Here is a 19,518-nt window from a genome sequence, read left to right as displayed (position 1 = left end):
AACAATGTCAAAATGTATTCTCACGCCGGTCAGAGGTCAGCGCGTGACCAAGCATCTTCATTGGGAAATGAAGTGATCGGAGTTTACTAGTTTCATTGAGGCGGAGCGAAGTGAAAATGTAAATATTAAGGATTGATTGTCAATTTTGTTGCTTGCATTGACTGATGAAGAAAGTTAATCTCGTGCAAATGAAGTGAACTGCGAAGCAGTTCATGTAACATTTGCACGAGATTAACTTTCTTCATCAGTCAATGCAAGCAACAAAATTGATAATCAATCCTTATATTTACGTTAATCAATTTAAAAATCCCGCTGTTGAAAAAAATCAAATTATATGTATTCGGTATCAGATTATTATACAAATTTGCAACATTGTACCAGTTATCGTACATGTATGTACAGCTACGGAACAGCCGCCAGTCAGTTCTTCTCGTCACCAAGGCAACACAAAATGTAGTTCCGAAAATAACTTCATTCTTTGTGCGTTGTTAAGATTAAAAACGGCGATTTCTAAATACTGTTTCTATGTGTACAGGAATTAATGGCTTAAATTTTATCATAAAAACATTATGTAGCTTCAAATACAAAAATTGCTGCGCAGTACTAGCAGTGCAGTCAATGTGTAATCCGGTTGCTCGATTTAGCAGGGGTCCGGTTTTGAAGAAAATGATGATTGTGGTGAAAATGCTGAATAGTTGGTATCTAAACATAATCAAACCTTTTAAAATTCAATTGTAATTGTTGTGGAATGTAACTGAATGTTGTATTTCCGTCTGGTAATTATTTGTAGCTGACATTTAAATGTTTATTAACTAAACATGTTGTGAAATCCAACCCCTGTGTCTATGGTATGTGATGCAGCCCAATAACATGGTGCTTCCGGGGCTCAATAAAACGTGTTAAAATGTGGGATTTAGTCGCAGATCACTGGAAGACTTCTGTGTTATTCTTGAAATGTGATAACTTCTCTGTCAACTGGAGTTTTGGGATTAAAATGCTGTATAAAGTAAGTAGAGAAACATTGATTTGAAATATTGGCGGTTTCCAACGACCCTCCAATGCTGTGGGTTTCGACACTCACAGAATCGTTTTGTTAGGCTTAATTTCACTGAAATCAGCCTGTTTGCTATTTAATGGAATCTATCGTTTCTAAGCTTGCATGTATATCACCGCATCACATATATTGTGCACATTATCATAACCATTTGCGTTCGATTATGCCTATTTGCGATGAGTGGTGAACCTCATGCGTTCGGTAGCCTATGTTCAGCATTTTTCCGGGGCTTGAGCCTAAGTCAGCGTTTCACCAAAATACGTGTAAAATATCTGTATAATATTATATTACTGACAATTTCTAATATCACTTTCTCAAGCATTTCTGAATGTACAAAGACAGGCAGAAAGTTCATTCAAAACTGAAGCGGCGTAAAACTAGGTCAAAATGTAAACAATGTCAAAATGTATTCTCACGCCGGTCAGAGGTCAGCGCGTGACCAAGCATCTTCATTGGGAAATGAAGTGATCGGAGTTTACTAGTTTCATTGAGGCGGGGCGAAGTGAAAATGTAAATATATATAATTTAATGACTTAGGGACTATCTATCATTATAAAAGGACAACTCGTCCACGAATATAATGCATGACTCAAAGAGTCCATATTGGAGGCTCAAAGAACATATAGATATCGCTAACTTTACAGGGATGAACAATGTATATCAGAATGTATCGTCACTAATGTAATTTCCAATATCAATTATGTTCTAGATCCGTATGTGGATTTATCCTGCTTCTCATGTTAGTATCAACCTTGTTTGATGTCATATGTGTGAGTCCTAAATTGAGAAGTAAACTAGCAGATGTCCTGGAGGAGGAGGATATCGGGAAAACAGAAAATGGCGCACCTGTGTCCTCTAAGGAGGGGAACGGAGTCAGTATACGTCATGTTGAGATTAAATTCGACTCAAAAACTGGGGAGATGAAAACAGATGGCGCCTATCCCGGATATATGTATCAGCCTGATGGCGATACGGAACACACGGATAACATGCCATATTCGGGTAATATTATTCGAGTTCAATTGTTTTCATATTTTGGTAATGGCTGCGGTTAGGTTCAAACTAACACGCCGGCTTTGATATTCTCTGTCAGCAAAGCCTTCACATTTATAGATACTAATATAGTCTATATAATTTATGTTCGGGTATGAGTGTTCGTCAGTACTTTTGGCCCTTCTAGCTTACGATGTTTTATGTTTTTTTTTAACCTATTTACATATTGCTCACAGGTCTGGCTACCAAGTTACTGTTGGCATTCTCGGTGTGGACAAACGGAAAAAGACTTTTGAACACCAAAGAAACACCAGATACCATAGGTTCAATCAACGGTCTCCGGTTCCTGAGCATGTCCTGGGTCGTTTTAACACACACATTCAGTTATGGTTTGGATTCCAATATTTTCGGTAGGTGAAAGTTTGTTTTCAAATAAATGTTTTAATAAAATGACGTTATAAGAATGTCACTAGACTATTGGTGGTTTTGTTTATTAAATGCAAGGAGAGATAGTTTGTGTTCACCGTGGCATGACGTCATCACACGTAACACGTTTCTTTGATTGGGTAACAAAATGGTACAAGGGGAACTCTAAATTACTCGTGGCAAATTCATCCTTTTCTGGAAACAATTGTTACCATGGAGAACGAAATGAAAACAATCAAATAAAGAATTGTCCCTTTCGATAGAAAGAGTTAAATTGACCCTCAATAGTCATCTTTCATACCATATCATCTAACATATCAACACAATAAAGGATGGTTAAGTCATCTATTAATTCCCATTCGTTTTTCAATTTTAGCTAATGAGCTGTCTGGTAAAGAGAAGAATTTTGACCGCCTTAGTTTCTTACCTGTGTCCAATGGCTTTATGTCAGTGGATTGCCTCTTCGCTATGAGGTAAGCATAATTACTTATCGATACAGGTATTAAACACGACAGACTTAACAAAGTGATAAAATTAACATTACATGAATATTTATGTTTTCTTGTTTATTAACGACTGAACTTCACAACTGTGGACACAGTCTCAGATAAAGTATATTTCATTTTAAAGCCAGATTCCCGTGTACAATTGTATGTACACGTACTTTTCATCCTTCACAAGTTAATTTCAGTTTTCTCTTGGCTGCTTAAGTTTCTTTTTTTTTTTTTTTTTTTTTGCGTTTATACCTTATCAACCTAATTAATACCTCGCAGTATAACTAACTGACGATACTTATAAATTAGATATATAAATTAAATTATTAGTCATTTATTTAAAAGCCGCACTTAATCACTCATTAATTCATTATAAATTGCTTCAAATTTACATTATTTAGCTGGTATTAACACATTTAGCTCATTACATAAACAATCGAGGAAATTGTTTTAAAAGTGAAATATGTTCGCGAAAAATGAAATCGTAAATACGCGGGAACCGTTCAAATATATACCTATATGCTTACCTGATCGGATTCTCGAATTATAACAGTCATAAATTGTGTATTGATACGGAAGACAGGTCGACAACTTTCTTTATATATTGTCTGTATTATTTGCTAATATAGCACGACAATTGATATTATCTATGACATGATTACAGTGCATGAACAACTGCCACAAATAACCAGTGTCACAGGATAGAAAGCGTTTCAACACTGTACGGTATACCCCACAGCAGTATCCAACTCACTTTGTGTATTCATTACGTATATATAAAACGTAAAATCAGAATAAAGACAATGGTTGAACATTAGCCAAGCACATAAAAAGTCGCAATGGCCGCAAATTTCAGCAAATTATAAAAAAAAATTCGCGATTCAGCAAAAAGGGTATATACTTCTTTTAATATTGTAACATATTTTCGCTACCATATCGAGTGACGTGACATCGTTAAATGTCACCCAAGCGATCTTTTCTTGCCATTAGGTACAGTTTCGTTCTTTATGCGACTAATACTTTTTTGTGAATGTTTTATATCATTAGCGGACTTTTGGTGTCCTACTGTTTCCTGAAGGAAATGAAGAGTAAGAAAGGCTACATCTCCTATCTTAAGTTTTTCCTCAGTAGATTCTGGAGGTAAGGCGACAAAGAAACACTTTTTGAAAGGTCTACAATGGGCATCTACAACTTTAGTATATTATCGTGTTTTGAAATCCTCACAATATTTGCCGGGTTTTTCTTAGGCTAGGATAATGATATATAATTGAACAATTTGTCGATAGTTTGCTGTATTGAAAGGAAATATTGCTTCTACGTAGCAATTATATATGTCTATCTAAGACTGGGTATACAAGTGCGAAAATTACGCATTTAAAATTGCACATGAAAACAAATACCTACACATTGCAAGAAATTATAAGCGTTATATCTTAATGCTAAAAAGATCACTGCTATTCATTTGTATTCATAACGTTTAAGATCGAACTATCTTTTTATTGTTCCATATATTTTTGTATCTGTCCTTTGTCTGATTCGCCTGTCCAGACTGTCCCCTCCTTAGCTTTATTCTGTTCTGTTTACCTGTCCATACTGACCCCTCCGTACAAGTTTGTCCTGATGATGAATGTCTCTTTATTCTGTTCTGTTTACCTGTCCATACTGACCCTCCGTACAAGTTGGTCCTGATGATGAATGTCTCTTTATTCTGTTCTGTTTACCTGTCTAGACTGACCCCTCCGTACAAGTTGGTCCTGATGATGAATGTCTTTTTATTCTGTTCTGTTTACCTGTCCATACTGACCCCTCCGTACAAGTTGGTCCTGATGATGAATGTCTTTTTATTCTGTTCTGTTTACCTGTCCATACTGACCCCTCCGTACAAGTTGGCCCTGATGATGAATGTCTCTTTATTCTGTTCTGTTTACCTGTCCATACTGACCCCTCCGTACATGTTTGTCCTGATGATGAATGTCTCTTTATTCTGTTCTGTTTACCTGTCTAGACTGACCCCTCCGTACAAGTTTGTCCTGATGATGAATGTCTTTTTATTCTGTTCTGTTTACCTGTCCATACTGACCCCTCCGTACAAGTTTGTCCTGATGATGAATGTCTCTTTATTCTGTTCTGTTTACCTGTCCACACTGACCCCTCCGTACAAGTTGGATCTGATGATGAATGTCTCTTTATTCTGTTCTGTTTACCTGTCAATACTGACCCCTCCGTACAAGTTGGTCCTGATGATGAATGTCTTTTTATTCTGTTCTGTTTACCTGTCCATACTGACCCCTCCGTACAAGTTGGTCCTGATGATGAATGTCTTTTTATTCTGTTCTGTTTACCTGTCCATACTGACCCCTCCGTACAAGTTGGTCCTGATGATGAATGTCTCTTTATTCTGTTCTGTTTACCTGTCCATACTGACCCCTCCGTACAAGTTGGTCCTGATGATGAATGTCTTTTTATTCTGTTCTGTTTACCTGTCCATACTGACCCCTCCGTACAAGTTAGTCCTGATGATGAATGTCTCTTTATTCTGTTCTGTTTACCTGTCCATACTGACCCCTCCGTACAGGTTGGTCCTGATGATGAATGTCTCTTTATTCTGTTCTGTTTACCTGTCCATACTGACCCCTCCGTACAAGTTGGTCCTGATGATGAATGTCTTTTTATTCTGTTCTGTTTACCTGTCTAGACTGACTCCTCCGTACAAGTTGGCCCTGATGATGAATGTCTTTTTATTCTGTTCTGTTTACCTGTCTAGACTGACTCCTCCGTACAAGTTAGTCCTGATGATGAATGTCTCTTTATTCTGTTCTGTTTACCTGTCTAGACTGACCCCTCCGTACAAGTTAGTCCTGATGATGAATGTCTCTTTATTCTGTTCTGTTTACCTGTCTAGACTGACTCCTCCGTACATGTTGGTCCTGATGTTGAATGTTTCCTTATTCCGCTATATTGCGGACGGCCCTATGTGGACACCAGACGGACACGACACTGAGTTCTGTAAAGATTCCTGGTGGGCGAACCTCTTATATATCAACAATTTCGTAAAAAGTGAAAACAGGGTACGTTCATCGATAATTTACAGTTAAGTAAACTATTTGTTTCTCTTCATGGTTTAGTATCATTCTTTAGTTTGGTGTTTCTTGTTTTGATTATTAGAGAAATGTTGCGTAAGATACCACTTTCTCGTTTGAATTCGGATATAGATTGTATGAGTAATCTTTGATACCTGTCTGTAGTGTCTTGGCTGGTCGTGGTACATGACAAACGATATGCAGTTCTACATCCTCAGCCCGATCCTCATCGTCCCGCTTTACTTGTAAGTAAAACGTCTCGTATTTAATATCTCTAGAACACATCGATACTATTAAGTATAATTTGTTGAAAGGTTTTGATGAGCATTTATTGGATGGAGACTGTCGGATACTATACATTTCTCATATACCTCCCAGGCTTATACCATTGTTTCTAGTGAAACATGATAAAATTTTACATTGGTCTAACATTTGGATAATTCCACCAGTGTAAACTACTTTGCTAGCCAACTTTAGTCTTACTGAATGCTGAGCAGCATTTCTTTTAAAGCGGGACCAGATATTTTTTATTACTTGTTGCTTATTTTTCTCTCATACCTCATACGAAAAAATAGGGGAAATATATGAAACCCCAGGTGAGCTGTCTAACCATAAAACATAAATTTCTATTGATTTGATAGTTATATACCTGTGACATGAGCTTAGTTTACTTATATTTTGTATTAAGATTTTTGTGCCAGAATGAAAATGTGAACTTTGACACACGTTTTCGTGGCCGTTAAAAACCACCATTGCCCAAAACCTTCCGATTGCATCTGATTGCAACTCAAGCGTCGAAAATATTAGACATATATGACACGGACTGTGATAATATGCATATCCCCAAAAAAACAACTAAAAACCTATTGTACCACACACAAAAAGTAAACATTAGTGATTATTTTGTGTAATCAAAAGTATGTAATCAAAAGTTGAAAGCTTCAAGTTAAGTTTAAGATTACATTCACTAACCAATGCAACTCAGTGGTAATGAAATTTTCTGGATTTTATAATTTTCAGCTCTAAGAAGATTGGCGGTTTGATTTCGGCAATATTTCTGATCGGCGTAACGGGAGCAACGGCTTATATATCATATCAGAATGAACTTCCATTGTCACGGTATACAACAGATAAACCAGGGTAAGTCATGTATATCACATCACGATAAACTCCCATTGTCACGGTATACAACAGATAAACCAGGGTAAGTCATGTATATTATATCACAATGACCTCCCATTGTCACGGTATACAACAGATAAACCAGGGTAAGTCATGTATATCATATCACAATAAACTCCCATTGTCACGGTATACAACAGATAAACCGGGGTAAGTCATGTATATCATATCACGATGACCTCCCATTGTCACGGTATACAACAGATAAACCAGGGTAAGTCATGTATATCATATCACAATAAACTCCCAATGTCACGGTATACAACAGATAAACCAGAGTAAGTCATGTATATTATATCACAATAAACTCCCATTGTCACGGTATACAACAGATAAACCAGGGTAAGTCATGTGTATTATATCACAATAAACTCCCATTGTCACGGTATACAATAGATAAACCATATCACGATGACCTCCCATTGTCTCAGATCCTTTATGTATGTAGTATCCAAAACCTGTCTAGAAATGATTCCCACAAGTTATATAGATTATTATATCATAAAAAATATGGAGCATTTTTTTTGATTTCAGGAAAGTTGAGGATTATTTCGAGTTGTACTATATAAAACCGTACTGTCGGATGGGCCCCTATATTGTCGGCATCATCGTAGGATACGCTCTGTATAGAACGGCAGGCAAATACCATATGCGTCGGGTAAGTACCGATTTACAAATGTTTCAGAAACTTTTCGAAATCCTAATTTGTTTAATTAGTTATATTATTAAATAATAATTAATTACAATAATTATTTGTATATAATTTTTTATGTGATGATTGGCCAAAGTTCCTCATCTTTAAGCTTGATTCATTGATTTTGCTGAAAATATGTCTTTTCTAATCCCAATGAATTTTAACTAGCATTACTAGCGGTCCTGTCAAGAGCTATACGCAATTAAAATCCTTCATATCGATAGCTAGGAGATAATGAAAGGCTTAAACAAAGATAATTTTTTTATTAATATTAGTTGCTGTATTAATTATATAATTGAATTGATATGCTGACACCCTGAATTTGACTTCAATGTACAAAAAGTTCCAGTAAATGTATTTTACAGTACAATGTATAGAGGTGAAACTTGACGGATACCCACCTACATTGTTTAAAAGGAAAAAAAAATACGTGTATTATTGTTCGGGAAAACAACTTACTAGTTACGTTTAAACTGATGAAGGAAAACACTATATTTTTTCTGTACTTCTTACTAAACAAATCATTATGGTAGTTTAGAGTTTCGAATCTAACTGACTAACTGAGACAATTTTTGTGAGATTTATGGTGCAGCAACTCTCATTCTACATACATGTAATAATTTATCATTATTTTGTTTAGATTACCACCCGTTTGATCTGGACTTTGACGACAGCCCTAGCCTTTGTGCTTCGGTTGTCTATACACCCAGACATGGCTGCTGGATCGTCGACGGTTGCAGCTGCCGCCATTTATAACTCTGTCCACAAAACTCTGTGGGGGGTCTGTATGTGTTGGGTTGTCTTCGCATGCGTCACCGGACACGCGGGTATGTTTAAGTGTCCTCTGTTTCAATGATAACATACTACTTGTTGAACGATGACAGAAAATGTATTTTGAATTTGTGTACGGAAATCGGTAGCGTATGAGTCGTCTGTATTACATGTACATAACGTCATTTCATTTGGTCAGATGTTCTATCTTGTTTTGGCCTGATCAAATGTATCCAAATTACCATAACCAACTTTTGCATAGTTCTTACAAAAGTTTTCCGTTGTGTTTGATCTCAAGTAGATTCGCAACAAGAATAGTGTAACCATGATACAAAATTTACAATATAATGTATTTTAAATGGAGAAAATATACCAAAACGGAGAGTGGAAAAAATAAAAAAAAATAAAATTGAAATTCATGTTCAAGAGTAAGGAGATGAAATGATGAACAGGCAGATAAATTATCTTTTTCCGTGTTGTTAATCAGTAGCTCTATCAATGGGCATGTTCATACCGTTACGACTTTTCTTGACAATGTAATTATCTATTTCCATGCTTTGTCAATCCATGGCTATTTTAGAGCGCGTTCGTCCCGTTAGGAATTTTCTTAACAATGAATTTATCTATTTCCAGGCTTTGTTATTCAATGACTGTCCTGGAGCGCTTTCGTCCCGTAACGACCTTTTAGGTCACCTAAAGGATACGCTCTGTATAGAACGGCAGGCAAATACCATATGCGTCGGGTAAGTACCGATTTACAAATGTTTCAGAAACTTTTCGAAATCCTAATTTGTTTAATTAGTTATATTATTAAATAATAATTAATTACAATAATTATTTGTATATAATTTTTTATGTGATGATTGGCCAAAGTTCCTCATCTTTAAGCTTGATTCATTGATTTTGCTGAAAATATGTCTTTTCTAATCCCAATGAATTTTAACTAGCATTACTAGCGGTCCTGTCAAGAGCTATACGCAATTAAAATCCTTCATATCGATAGCTAGGAGATAATGAAAGGCTTAAACAAAGATAATTTTTTTATTAATATTAGTTGCTGTATTAATTATATAATTGAATTGATATGCTGACACCCTGAATTTGACTTCAATGTACAAAAAGTTCCAGTAAATGTATTTTACAGTACAATGTATAGAGGTGAAACTTGACGGATACCCACCTACATTGTTTAAAAGGAAAAAAAAATACGTGTATTATTGTTCGGGAAAACAACTTACTAGTTACGTTTAAACTGATGAAGGAAAACACTATATTTTTTCTGTACTTCTTACTAAACAAATCATTATGGTAGTTTAGAGTTTCGAATCTAACTGACTAACTGAGACAATTTTTGTGAGATTTATGGTGCAGCAACTCTCATTCTACATACATGTAATAATTTATCATTATTTTGTTTAGATTACCACCCGTTTGATCTGGACTTTGACGACAGCCCTAGCCTTTGTGCTTCGGTTGTCTATACACCCAGACATGGCTGCTGGATCGTCGACGGTTGCAGCTGCCGCCATTTATAACTCTGTCCACAAAACTCTGTGGGGGGTCTGTATGTGTTGGGTTGTCTTCGCATGCGTCACCGGACACGCGGGTATGTTTAAGTGTCCTCTGTTTCAATGATAACATACTACTTGTTGAACGATGACAGAAAATGTATTTTGAATTTGTGTACGGAAATCGGTAGCGTATGAGTCGTCTGTATTACATGTACATAACGTCATTTCATTTGGTCAGATGTTCTATCTTGTTTTGGCCTGATCAAATGTATCCAAATTACCATAACCAACTTTTGCATAGTTCTTACAAAAGTTTTCCGTTGTGTTTGATCTCAAGTAGATTCGCAACAAGAATAGTGTAACCATGATACAAAATTTACAATATAATGTATTTTAAATGGAGAAAATATACCAAAACGGAGAGTGGAAAAAATAAAAAAAAATAAAATTGAAATTCATGTTCAAGAGTAAGGAGATGAAATGATGAACAGGCAGATAAATTATCTTTTTCCGTGTTGTTAATCAGTAGCTATCAATGGGCATGTTCATACCGTTACGACTTTTCTTGACAATGTAATTATCTATTTCCATGCTTTGTCAATCCATGGCTATTTTAGAGCGCGTTCGTCCCGTTAGGAATTTTCTTAACAATGAATTTATCTATTTCCAGGCTTTGTTATTCAATGACTGTCCTGGAGCGCTTTCGTCCCGTAACGACCTTTTAGGTCACCTAAGACGAAGTCTTACCAACATAATTATCTATTTCCATGCTTTGTCAATCCATGGCTATTTTAGAGCGCGTTCGTCCCGTTAGGAATTTTCTTAACAATGAATTTATCTATTTCCAGGCTTTGTTATTCAATGACTGTCCTGGAGCGCTTTCGTCCCGTAACGACCTTTTAGGTCACCTAAGACGAAGTCTTACCAACATAATTATCTATTTCCATGCTTTGTCAATCCATGGCTATTTTAGAGCGCGTTCGTCCCGTTAGGAATTTTCTTTAACAACGAATTTATCTATTTCCAGGCTTTGTCAATCCATGGCTACCCTGGAGCGCGTTCGTCCCGTTACGATTTTTTTTCTTCTTAAGATTTTCTTTTTTAATTTTTAATTTTTCAAACAATGTTTTAACAAAGACTACATTTGCCACATATACATGTACATTACTCCAACTTCCTTCCATCCTGGCATTTTCCTCTCATACACTAGAAATTACATTGTTTTTTTTATTATTATTATTGAAAAGGGGGCAGGGGTTAAGAAAAAAAAACAGATGGGGAGGGGGGAAGGAGATAAAGGGGAATAAGAGTATGAAGAGGGATGGTATAAAAACTAATAAATAAACAATTAACATAAGAGATAGAAAAGGGGAAAAAAGACAGAAAATGGATATCACTTCACAGATCTATACAACAGTATAAATAGTGCAAGCATGACATGACACATGGAAAAACATGTATAAATAGCTATTTCATTTCAATTTAAAATATGGACAAACTGTCAGGGGATTACAAGTTCCACTAGTTTTAACCATTCCATCTTTATTGAATCTATTAATTTCTTTTTCTCCTTTACCAAAAGCTATATACTTTTGAACATAGTAATACTATTTAATAGAGTTTAAAAAAGCTGTCGCATTTAATGAACCATGTAAGCATCTAGTTTTGTAAATATAATGTTTAATATAAAGAACAATTTCATTATCAATCCTATGGTGTATACAATTTTGATCTAGTTTCCCAAAAAGCATACTTTCTTTATTAATAGCAAAAGGAATAAAAAGAATATCCAAAAGGTTTTCAAAATTGGCTAAGAAGTTCTGAACTTCAGAGCATTCCCAAAAGAGATGTGTGATTGTCTCCCTTTCTAATGCACATAACATACAGTGAGCATTATTTGAAAGACCAATTTTACAAAGATATGTATTAGGTGTTAGAATATGATGGGAAATTCTGAACTGAAGCCATTGAAGTTTAGTATTATTAGTAGACATGAAGGGTATATTGTATATTTGTTTCCACATTTCTTGAGCATAGTTAAAAGAGGTTCTCCATTTATGGTGGCCAGTTATAGCCGTATCATTTTTAACTAGAACTCTGTCAAAATCTTGGCCTCCACGGTTATTTTTCAATATTAATTCAAGGCTAAAAGGAATAATTGGGTAAAATAATTTTTCATTTGGTACATGTACATTTTTCAGATACTTTTTAATGCTAGATATAAGTCCATGATACTGAAGATTACTTATCGCACCATAAATATTACAGAATTCATCATATGTAAAGAAAGAATATGGAGAAACACTTTTTAACAAGTCTTGTATGGTTATGATTCCCTTTCTAAACCAAGATATATAAAAAACAGTTTTATTTCCAACAATAATATTTTTGTTGTATCAAATTGGAATTTTGAAAACAGAGTATTCTTCTTCTTTTAACTGGTTCCCCTTTGATCTTAATTTGTACCATGCTGTAAAAACATCTTTCCAGAAAGCATTTCTACAATTTGTCAAAATCTTACTAAGGTATTCACTTCCACAATTCGCCAAATGATGAAAATTAACTTTAGAGTTTAGAATCATACGCCATTTACCATTAGATCTAAATATTCTCCTTATCCACCCAATTTTTAATGAATCTATAAAAGCTGTGAGATTGATCATTTTTAAGCCTCCATCCATATAATTTTGTATAATTACATCTCTCTTAACTTTATCTGAACCACTATTCCATAGATAATTAAAAAGAATACTATTGAGCTGTTTTACAAAACCTTCATCCGGATTTGGAAGCGAGATAAAAAGATGATTTAATTGCGAGATCAAAAGAGATTTTATAATAGAAATTCTACCAAATTTTCCTTCTGTTCCATGTCTGCAATAGATTTTTGAGTTTAAATTAATTTTTTATCATAGATTTTTCTTACCAATATAATTATCTATTTCCAGGCTTTGTTGATCCATGGCTGTCCTGGAGCGCGTTCGTTCCTCTGAGACGACTTACCTACTGTGCCTATCTCGTACACCCACTCATCATCACGCGCGTACAACAGATCACGGCGACAGAACTGGTATATGACGGATATGAACCTGGTAATTACACTTTAACAGCTCACGAGAGTCGTGTCTTGACTTCGAGGGCTTTTAAACATGTCCTAGACATTTTAATACTGAGAGGTACAGGTAATGTTATCATCTTTTATACCTTGTCCTTATAAAGGGTGGTTCAAATACCATTTCATCAATTTACATCTTGAGGCCCTCCATGTAATAAGTAAACCAACACACTTCTTCCCCTACCCTACTGTTGATTAATGTAGAACCAACGACACTATCTCTCCCCTACCCTACTGTTGATTAATGTAGAACCAACGACACTATCTCTCTCCTACCCTACTGTTGATTAATGTAGAACCAACGACACTATCTCTCCCTACCTACTGTTGATTAATGTAGAACCAACGACACTATCTCTCCCCTACCCTACTGTTGATTAATGTAGAACCAACGACACTATCTCTCCCCTACCCTACTGTTGATTAATGTAGAACCAACGACACTATCTCTCCCTACCCTACTGTTGATTAATGTAGAACCAACGACACTATCTCTCCCCTACCCTACTGTTGATTAATGTAGAACCAACGACACTATCTCTCCCCTACCCTACTGTTGATTAATGTAGAACCAACGACACTATATCTCTCCCTACCCTACTGTTGATTAATGTAGAACCAACGACACTATCTCTCCCCTACCTACTGTTGATATGTAAACGAACTATCTCTCCCCTACCCTACTGTTGATTAAAGTAGAACCAACGACACTATCTCTCCCCTACCCTACTGTTGATTAAAGTAGAACCAACGACACTATCTCTCCCCTACCCTACTGTTGATTAATGTAGAACCAACGACACTATCTCTCCCCTACCCTACTGTTGATTAATGTAGAACAAACGACACTATCTCTCCCCTACCCTACTGTTGATTAATGTAGAACCAACGACACTATCTCTCCCCTACCCTACTGTTGATTAATGTAGAACCAACGACACTATCTCTCCCCTACCCTACTGTTGATTAATGTAGAACCAACGACACTATCTCTCTCCTACTGTTGATTAATGCAGAACCAACGACACTATCTCTCCCCTACCCTACTGTTGATTAATGTAGAACCAACGACACTATCTCTCCCCTACCCTACTGTTGATTAATGTAGAACCAACGACACTATCTCTCCCCTACCCTACTGTTGATTAATGTAGAACCAACGACACTATCTCTCCCCTACCCTACTGTTGATTAATGTAGAACCAACGACACTATCTCTCCCCTACCCTACTGTTGATTAATGTAGAACCAACGACACTATCTCTCCCCTACCCTACTGTTGATTAATGTAGAACCAACGACACTATCTCTCCCCTACCCTACTGTTGATTAATGTAGAACCAACGACACTATCTCTCCCCTACCCTACTGTTGATTAATGTAGAACCAACGACACTATCTCTCCCCTACCCTACTGTTGATTAATGTAGAACCAACGACACTATCTCTCCCCTACCCTACTGTTGATTAATGTAGAACCAACGACACTATCTCTCCCCTACCCTACTGTTGATTATTAAGTAGAACCAACGACACTATCTCTCCCCTACCCTACTGTTGATTAATGTAGAACCAACGACACTATCTCTCCCCTACCCTACTGTTGATTAATGTAGAACCAACGACACTATCTCTCCCCTACCCTACTGTTGATTAATGTAGAACCAACGACACTATCTCTCCCCTACCCTACTGTTGATTAATGTAGAACCAACGACATCTACTCTCCACTATCTCTCCCTACCCTACTGTTGATTAATGTAGAACCAACAACACTATCTCTCCCCTACCCTACTGTTGATCAATGCAGAACTAACGACACTATCTCTCCCCTACCCTACTGTTGATCACTGTACAACCAACGACACTATGTCTCCCCTACCCTACTGTTGTTCAATGTAGAACCAACGACACTATCTCTCCCCTACCCTACTGTTGATCACTGTACAACCAGAGACACTATGTTTCCCCTACCCTACTGTTGATCAATGTAGAACCAACGACACTATCTTTCCCCTACCCTACTGTTGATCAATGTAGAACCACCGACACTATCTCTCCCCTACCCTACTGTTGATTAATGTAGAACCAACGACACTATCTCTCCCCTACCCTACTGTTGATTAATGTAGAACCAACGACACTATCTCTCCCCTACCCTACTGTTGATTAATGTAGAACCAACGACACTATCTCTCCCCTACCCTACTGTTGATTAATGTAGAACCAACGACACTATCTCTTCCCCTACCCTACTGTTGATTAATGTAGAACCAATGACACTATCTCTCCCCTACCGTACTCTTGATTAATGTAGAACCAACGACACTATCTCTCCTCTACCCTACTGTGGATTAAATTAGAACCAACGACACTATCTCTCCCCTACCCTACTGTCTTAATGTAGAACAAACTACACTATCTCTCCCCTACTGTTGATTAAAGTAGAACCAACGACACCTATCTCTCCCCTACCCTACTGTTGATTTATATAGAACCAACGACACTATCTCTCCCCTACCCTACTGTTGATTAATGTAGAACCAACGACACTATCTCTCCCCTACCCTACTGTTGATTAATATAGAACCAACGACACTATCTCTCCCCTACCCTACTGTTGATTAATGTAGAACCAACGACACTATCTCTCCCCTACCCTACTGTTGATTAATGTAGAACCAACGACACTATCTCTCCCCTACCCTACTGTTGATTAATGTAGAACCAACGACACTATCTCTCCCCTACCCTACTGTTGATTAATGTAGAACCAACTACCCTACTGTTGATTAATGTAGAACCAACGAGACTATCTCTCCCCTACCCTACTGTTGATTAATTTAGAACCAACGACACTATCTCTCCCCTACCCTACAGTTGAATAATGCAGAACAAATGACACTATGTCTCCCCCTACCGTTGAATTTTTAATTTTAAAACATACATAGTACCCGCAACACCGGGTGAATAAGGGGGATGCTTTACTGGACAATCTTTACCAACTAAACATATCTGTCACAAGTCTCCTTTGAGGTGGAGTACAACTGTACATGATTTTGAGATAACAACTGATGTCAAATACGAGATTTGTAGAGGGTTTGAAAAGGTGTTAATTTATCCTTTCTCATTCCAAAGTAGTGAGATAGGTTATCGTTTCTTTTAACATATAGGTCACATGTTATTGTTGGTAAACAAACCAGGCTGATGTGACTTCTTTATTGTATTCTATTCTTGACGTTATTGTCGTTGTGACACTATTGTTTGTTTGATTGTTTGATTAATCAACATCCTATTAAGAGCCAGGGCGGTTGCGTGTTTTTGAAGACTGCGGTATATTCGTGATGTGTCTTCTTGTATAGTGGAACTCGTGCCGTTTTATAGTGCTATATCACTGAAGCATGCCACCGAAGGCACCAAGCAACACGCCCCTCCCGGTCATATTATATTGACAACCGAACCAGTCGTCCCACTCCCTGTATGCTGAGCGCTAAGCAGGAACAGAATCTGTTGCATTATTGTAATAATTGTGACTCATTTATATTGTTAAGAATATACAAAGGTCTTGTGTAAAACCTAACATATGTAACATTATGGATAGCTGTAAGAGAAATTAAAAAAAAACCACCTGGTATTGGACGGAGATTCAGTTATAGATAAAACGTGTATTTCTGCTCAAATAAAAAAAGTCTTCTTATCTATTCTCTTTAATACTATCATATCAATTAGGTCTAACTATGCGTTTAAATCCATTGAAAAGAGATCATGATATTAACATATACATGAACGTCTTATGAGAGCACCTTTTAGCTCAATTCCTAGTTATGGGGATTATGTACACGGTAACTTCTGTCGATAATAATTTAGACTCTATCAGTTATGATTTTAGCAAAGAAAATAACAAAGGAAAATCTTCAATTGATGAATATCACAAACAAATCATTTATGATTAATGTTTTATAGGACTATTTTGTTTGATAACTATTATTTTTGTAACAGTACTTTATATATTAACAATTGATTTCGGATACAGCTCATTTAGTGTATATATACAACGAAAATACACGGACATTTGGCAAACAGACATTTTAAGTCATACTCATATTCTGGAAACTAACGCATTTTCGCGCTGAATAGCATCGCGATTAACAGAGTAAAAACTTTATCGTACCTGCATTAAGTTGATTTTTACGAATTCTGGTCCCGGGATTATCAAACAGGAAATATACTTTCATGCGAAAATAAGTTCGTTTGCAACAATGTCCCCATCTTATTCTATGAGTTACTACCGCTGTCTTCATATCCGCCCGGGCTATGGCATAGCAACACTAAAGACATTCCGGGAGAACAAACTGACCTTTTATAGACCTACAGAGACTTTTAAAATTTAAAACGCCAAAATTCAAAGCCATACAGTGTACCGTTATTCGATTCTTTGACGTACATCAAAGAACATAATATCTGTATCATATGTTGTCGCATACGGAGCCTTCTTTAGTTTTAGTATGACATACATGTAGTACTGGGTTTGATGTGACAAAATGACAGTAGCCCATGGAATATCGAGTATATTGAAGCATTGAAGCCCCTATTTTTTTTATCTTCGTCGGGAAATGGAAAAAAATGTATTGGATTGAATTTCATAATCCGATGAAATAAAAAAGAGCTTATGATTATTTTTTAAACTACTTGATTAAACAAAATACGCTTTAAAGTACAATTCCATAGATTTTAAAATAGTACAATGTATACTTTTCCCAAATTAATACGCAACGTCGATGTCTCCCTTGTAAAGTCATAATAACGTCGGGTTTTCGCACCATTCTCAGAGTTTTTCTGCATAGATGTAGGAAGAAAAATATCTGCGTATCAAAAATTTATAGTGAAAACAAATAAAGATAAAATTCTTTGTAGCTTTGAAAGATTTCCATATTTTGTCATTGAAATATACACAAATAATTGCATTGTTTTGTTATATGACAATTCAAGCAAAATGTTTTAAAACATGTACGATTATTTACAGGTTAATCTCGTTTGTAATCACAGTAACCTCAATCTTTTTTGTTTACCAGCTATACATGTTCCTTGGGCACCTGACCTTATCCTACGTGGTTGCTCTCGTGGTTTTCTTGGCGTGTCAGGCACCATTAATGGGTATTGAGAGAGCGTTCACACGAAAGGTCAAGGACGAAGAGAAGGAAAATGAAGATACAGTAGAAAAGACAGCTCTTTAGCTCAAAACATATCTTCGGTGGGAAAAAACAGGATTTGTTGATGATGAGGAAGAGGTTGAATAGAAAAAAACAGCGCTATGGTCTAATTATCCTGATCTACAGAGTGATTTGTGACATCTTTCGCGAACCTCAAATCGTATGCAAACTATAATATGTTCTTACAATAAAATTTGTGAAGTATAATTCTTTACATTTTATTTTATCTGTCTTTATTTCTATTAACCAATTAAAGAAACACGCGGCTGATTTGACCACTGAAGTTAACGACAAACCATCGGATCTCCCTTTCTATTAAAATACATAAACAGACGTAGTGGACTGTAGAGTAAGGCTAAATATTAAAAACGTTGTAAACATGTCGAAATTTTGTTTTGTTAAATCATTAAACCGTTTTTTATTGTTTTATGGGATAACTTAGATAATGCTCTTAATAAAAGTATTATTAAATTATCAATATCTGCATTGATATCATGCCGCCGTTGACAGGAATGCCGAACTACTCCCGTTTTTGAAAATTGTCCCAATATGCTGTACGAAATAGTATTAACAAGTGTCAATCATCACAAACGGGTTTATCTATAAAGTAACCACCGAGAGGATCCAAAGTCCACAGTCGTTATCAGGGGAGGCGCCGACTCATGGTAAGGGGTGAAGGCCGAATAATGAAAATCATTTCGAAACAACGACAATTTGTTTTGGTTTTATATATATATATATATATATATACAGAAGATAGAGTTTACAATATCTGGAGTTCAACGACTTTTCCACCCACGTTTTATCGTTATAGCTCAGTTGTTAAGGTGCCTGACATAGTACGACTTACCGATTCACTATGGATAAGTGTTTAAGCTATTTGATATTTTACAACTAAACCAATAACGTTGCCCCGATCTACATTTGCCACATCCAGACATTTCAGCTGTTACCATCAAAGTCATAAGGCAAAAAAAAAATTGTTTAG

At 36.2% G+C, this 19,518-nt stretch overlaps 1 pseudogene; it reads left to right on the top strand.

The window, feature by feature from the left end:
- LOC138315215 (O-acyltransferase like protein-like) overlaps positions 1-18,739 on the top strand; it is a 33,022-nt pseudogene extending 14,283 nt beyond the window's left edge.
- Positions 18,740-19,518: the final 779 nt, after the last annotated feature.

This window comes from Argopecten irradians, chromosome 1 (genome assembly GCF_041381155.1).
Source record: "Argopecten irradians isolate NY chromosome 1, Ai_NY, whole genome shotgun sequence".
Taxonomy (NCBI): domain Eukaryota; kingdom Metazoa; phylum Mollusca; class Bivalvia; order Pectinida; family Pectinidae; genus Argopecten; species Argopecten irradians.
This window is presented reverse-complemented; position numbering and strand designations above follow the sequence as displayed.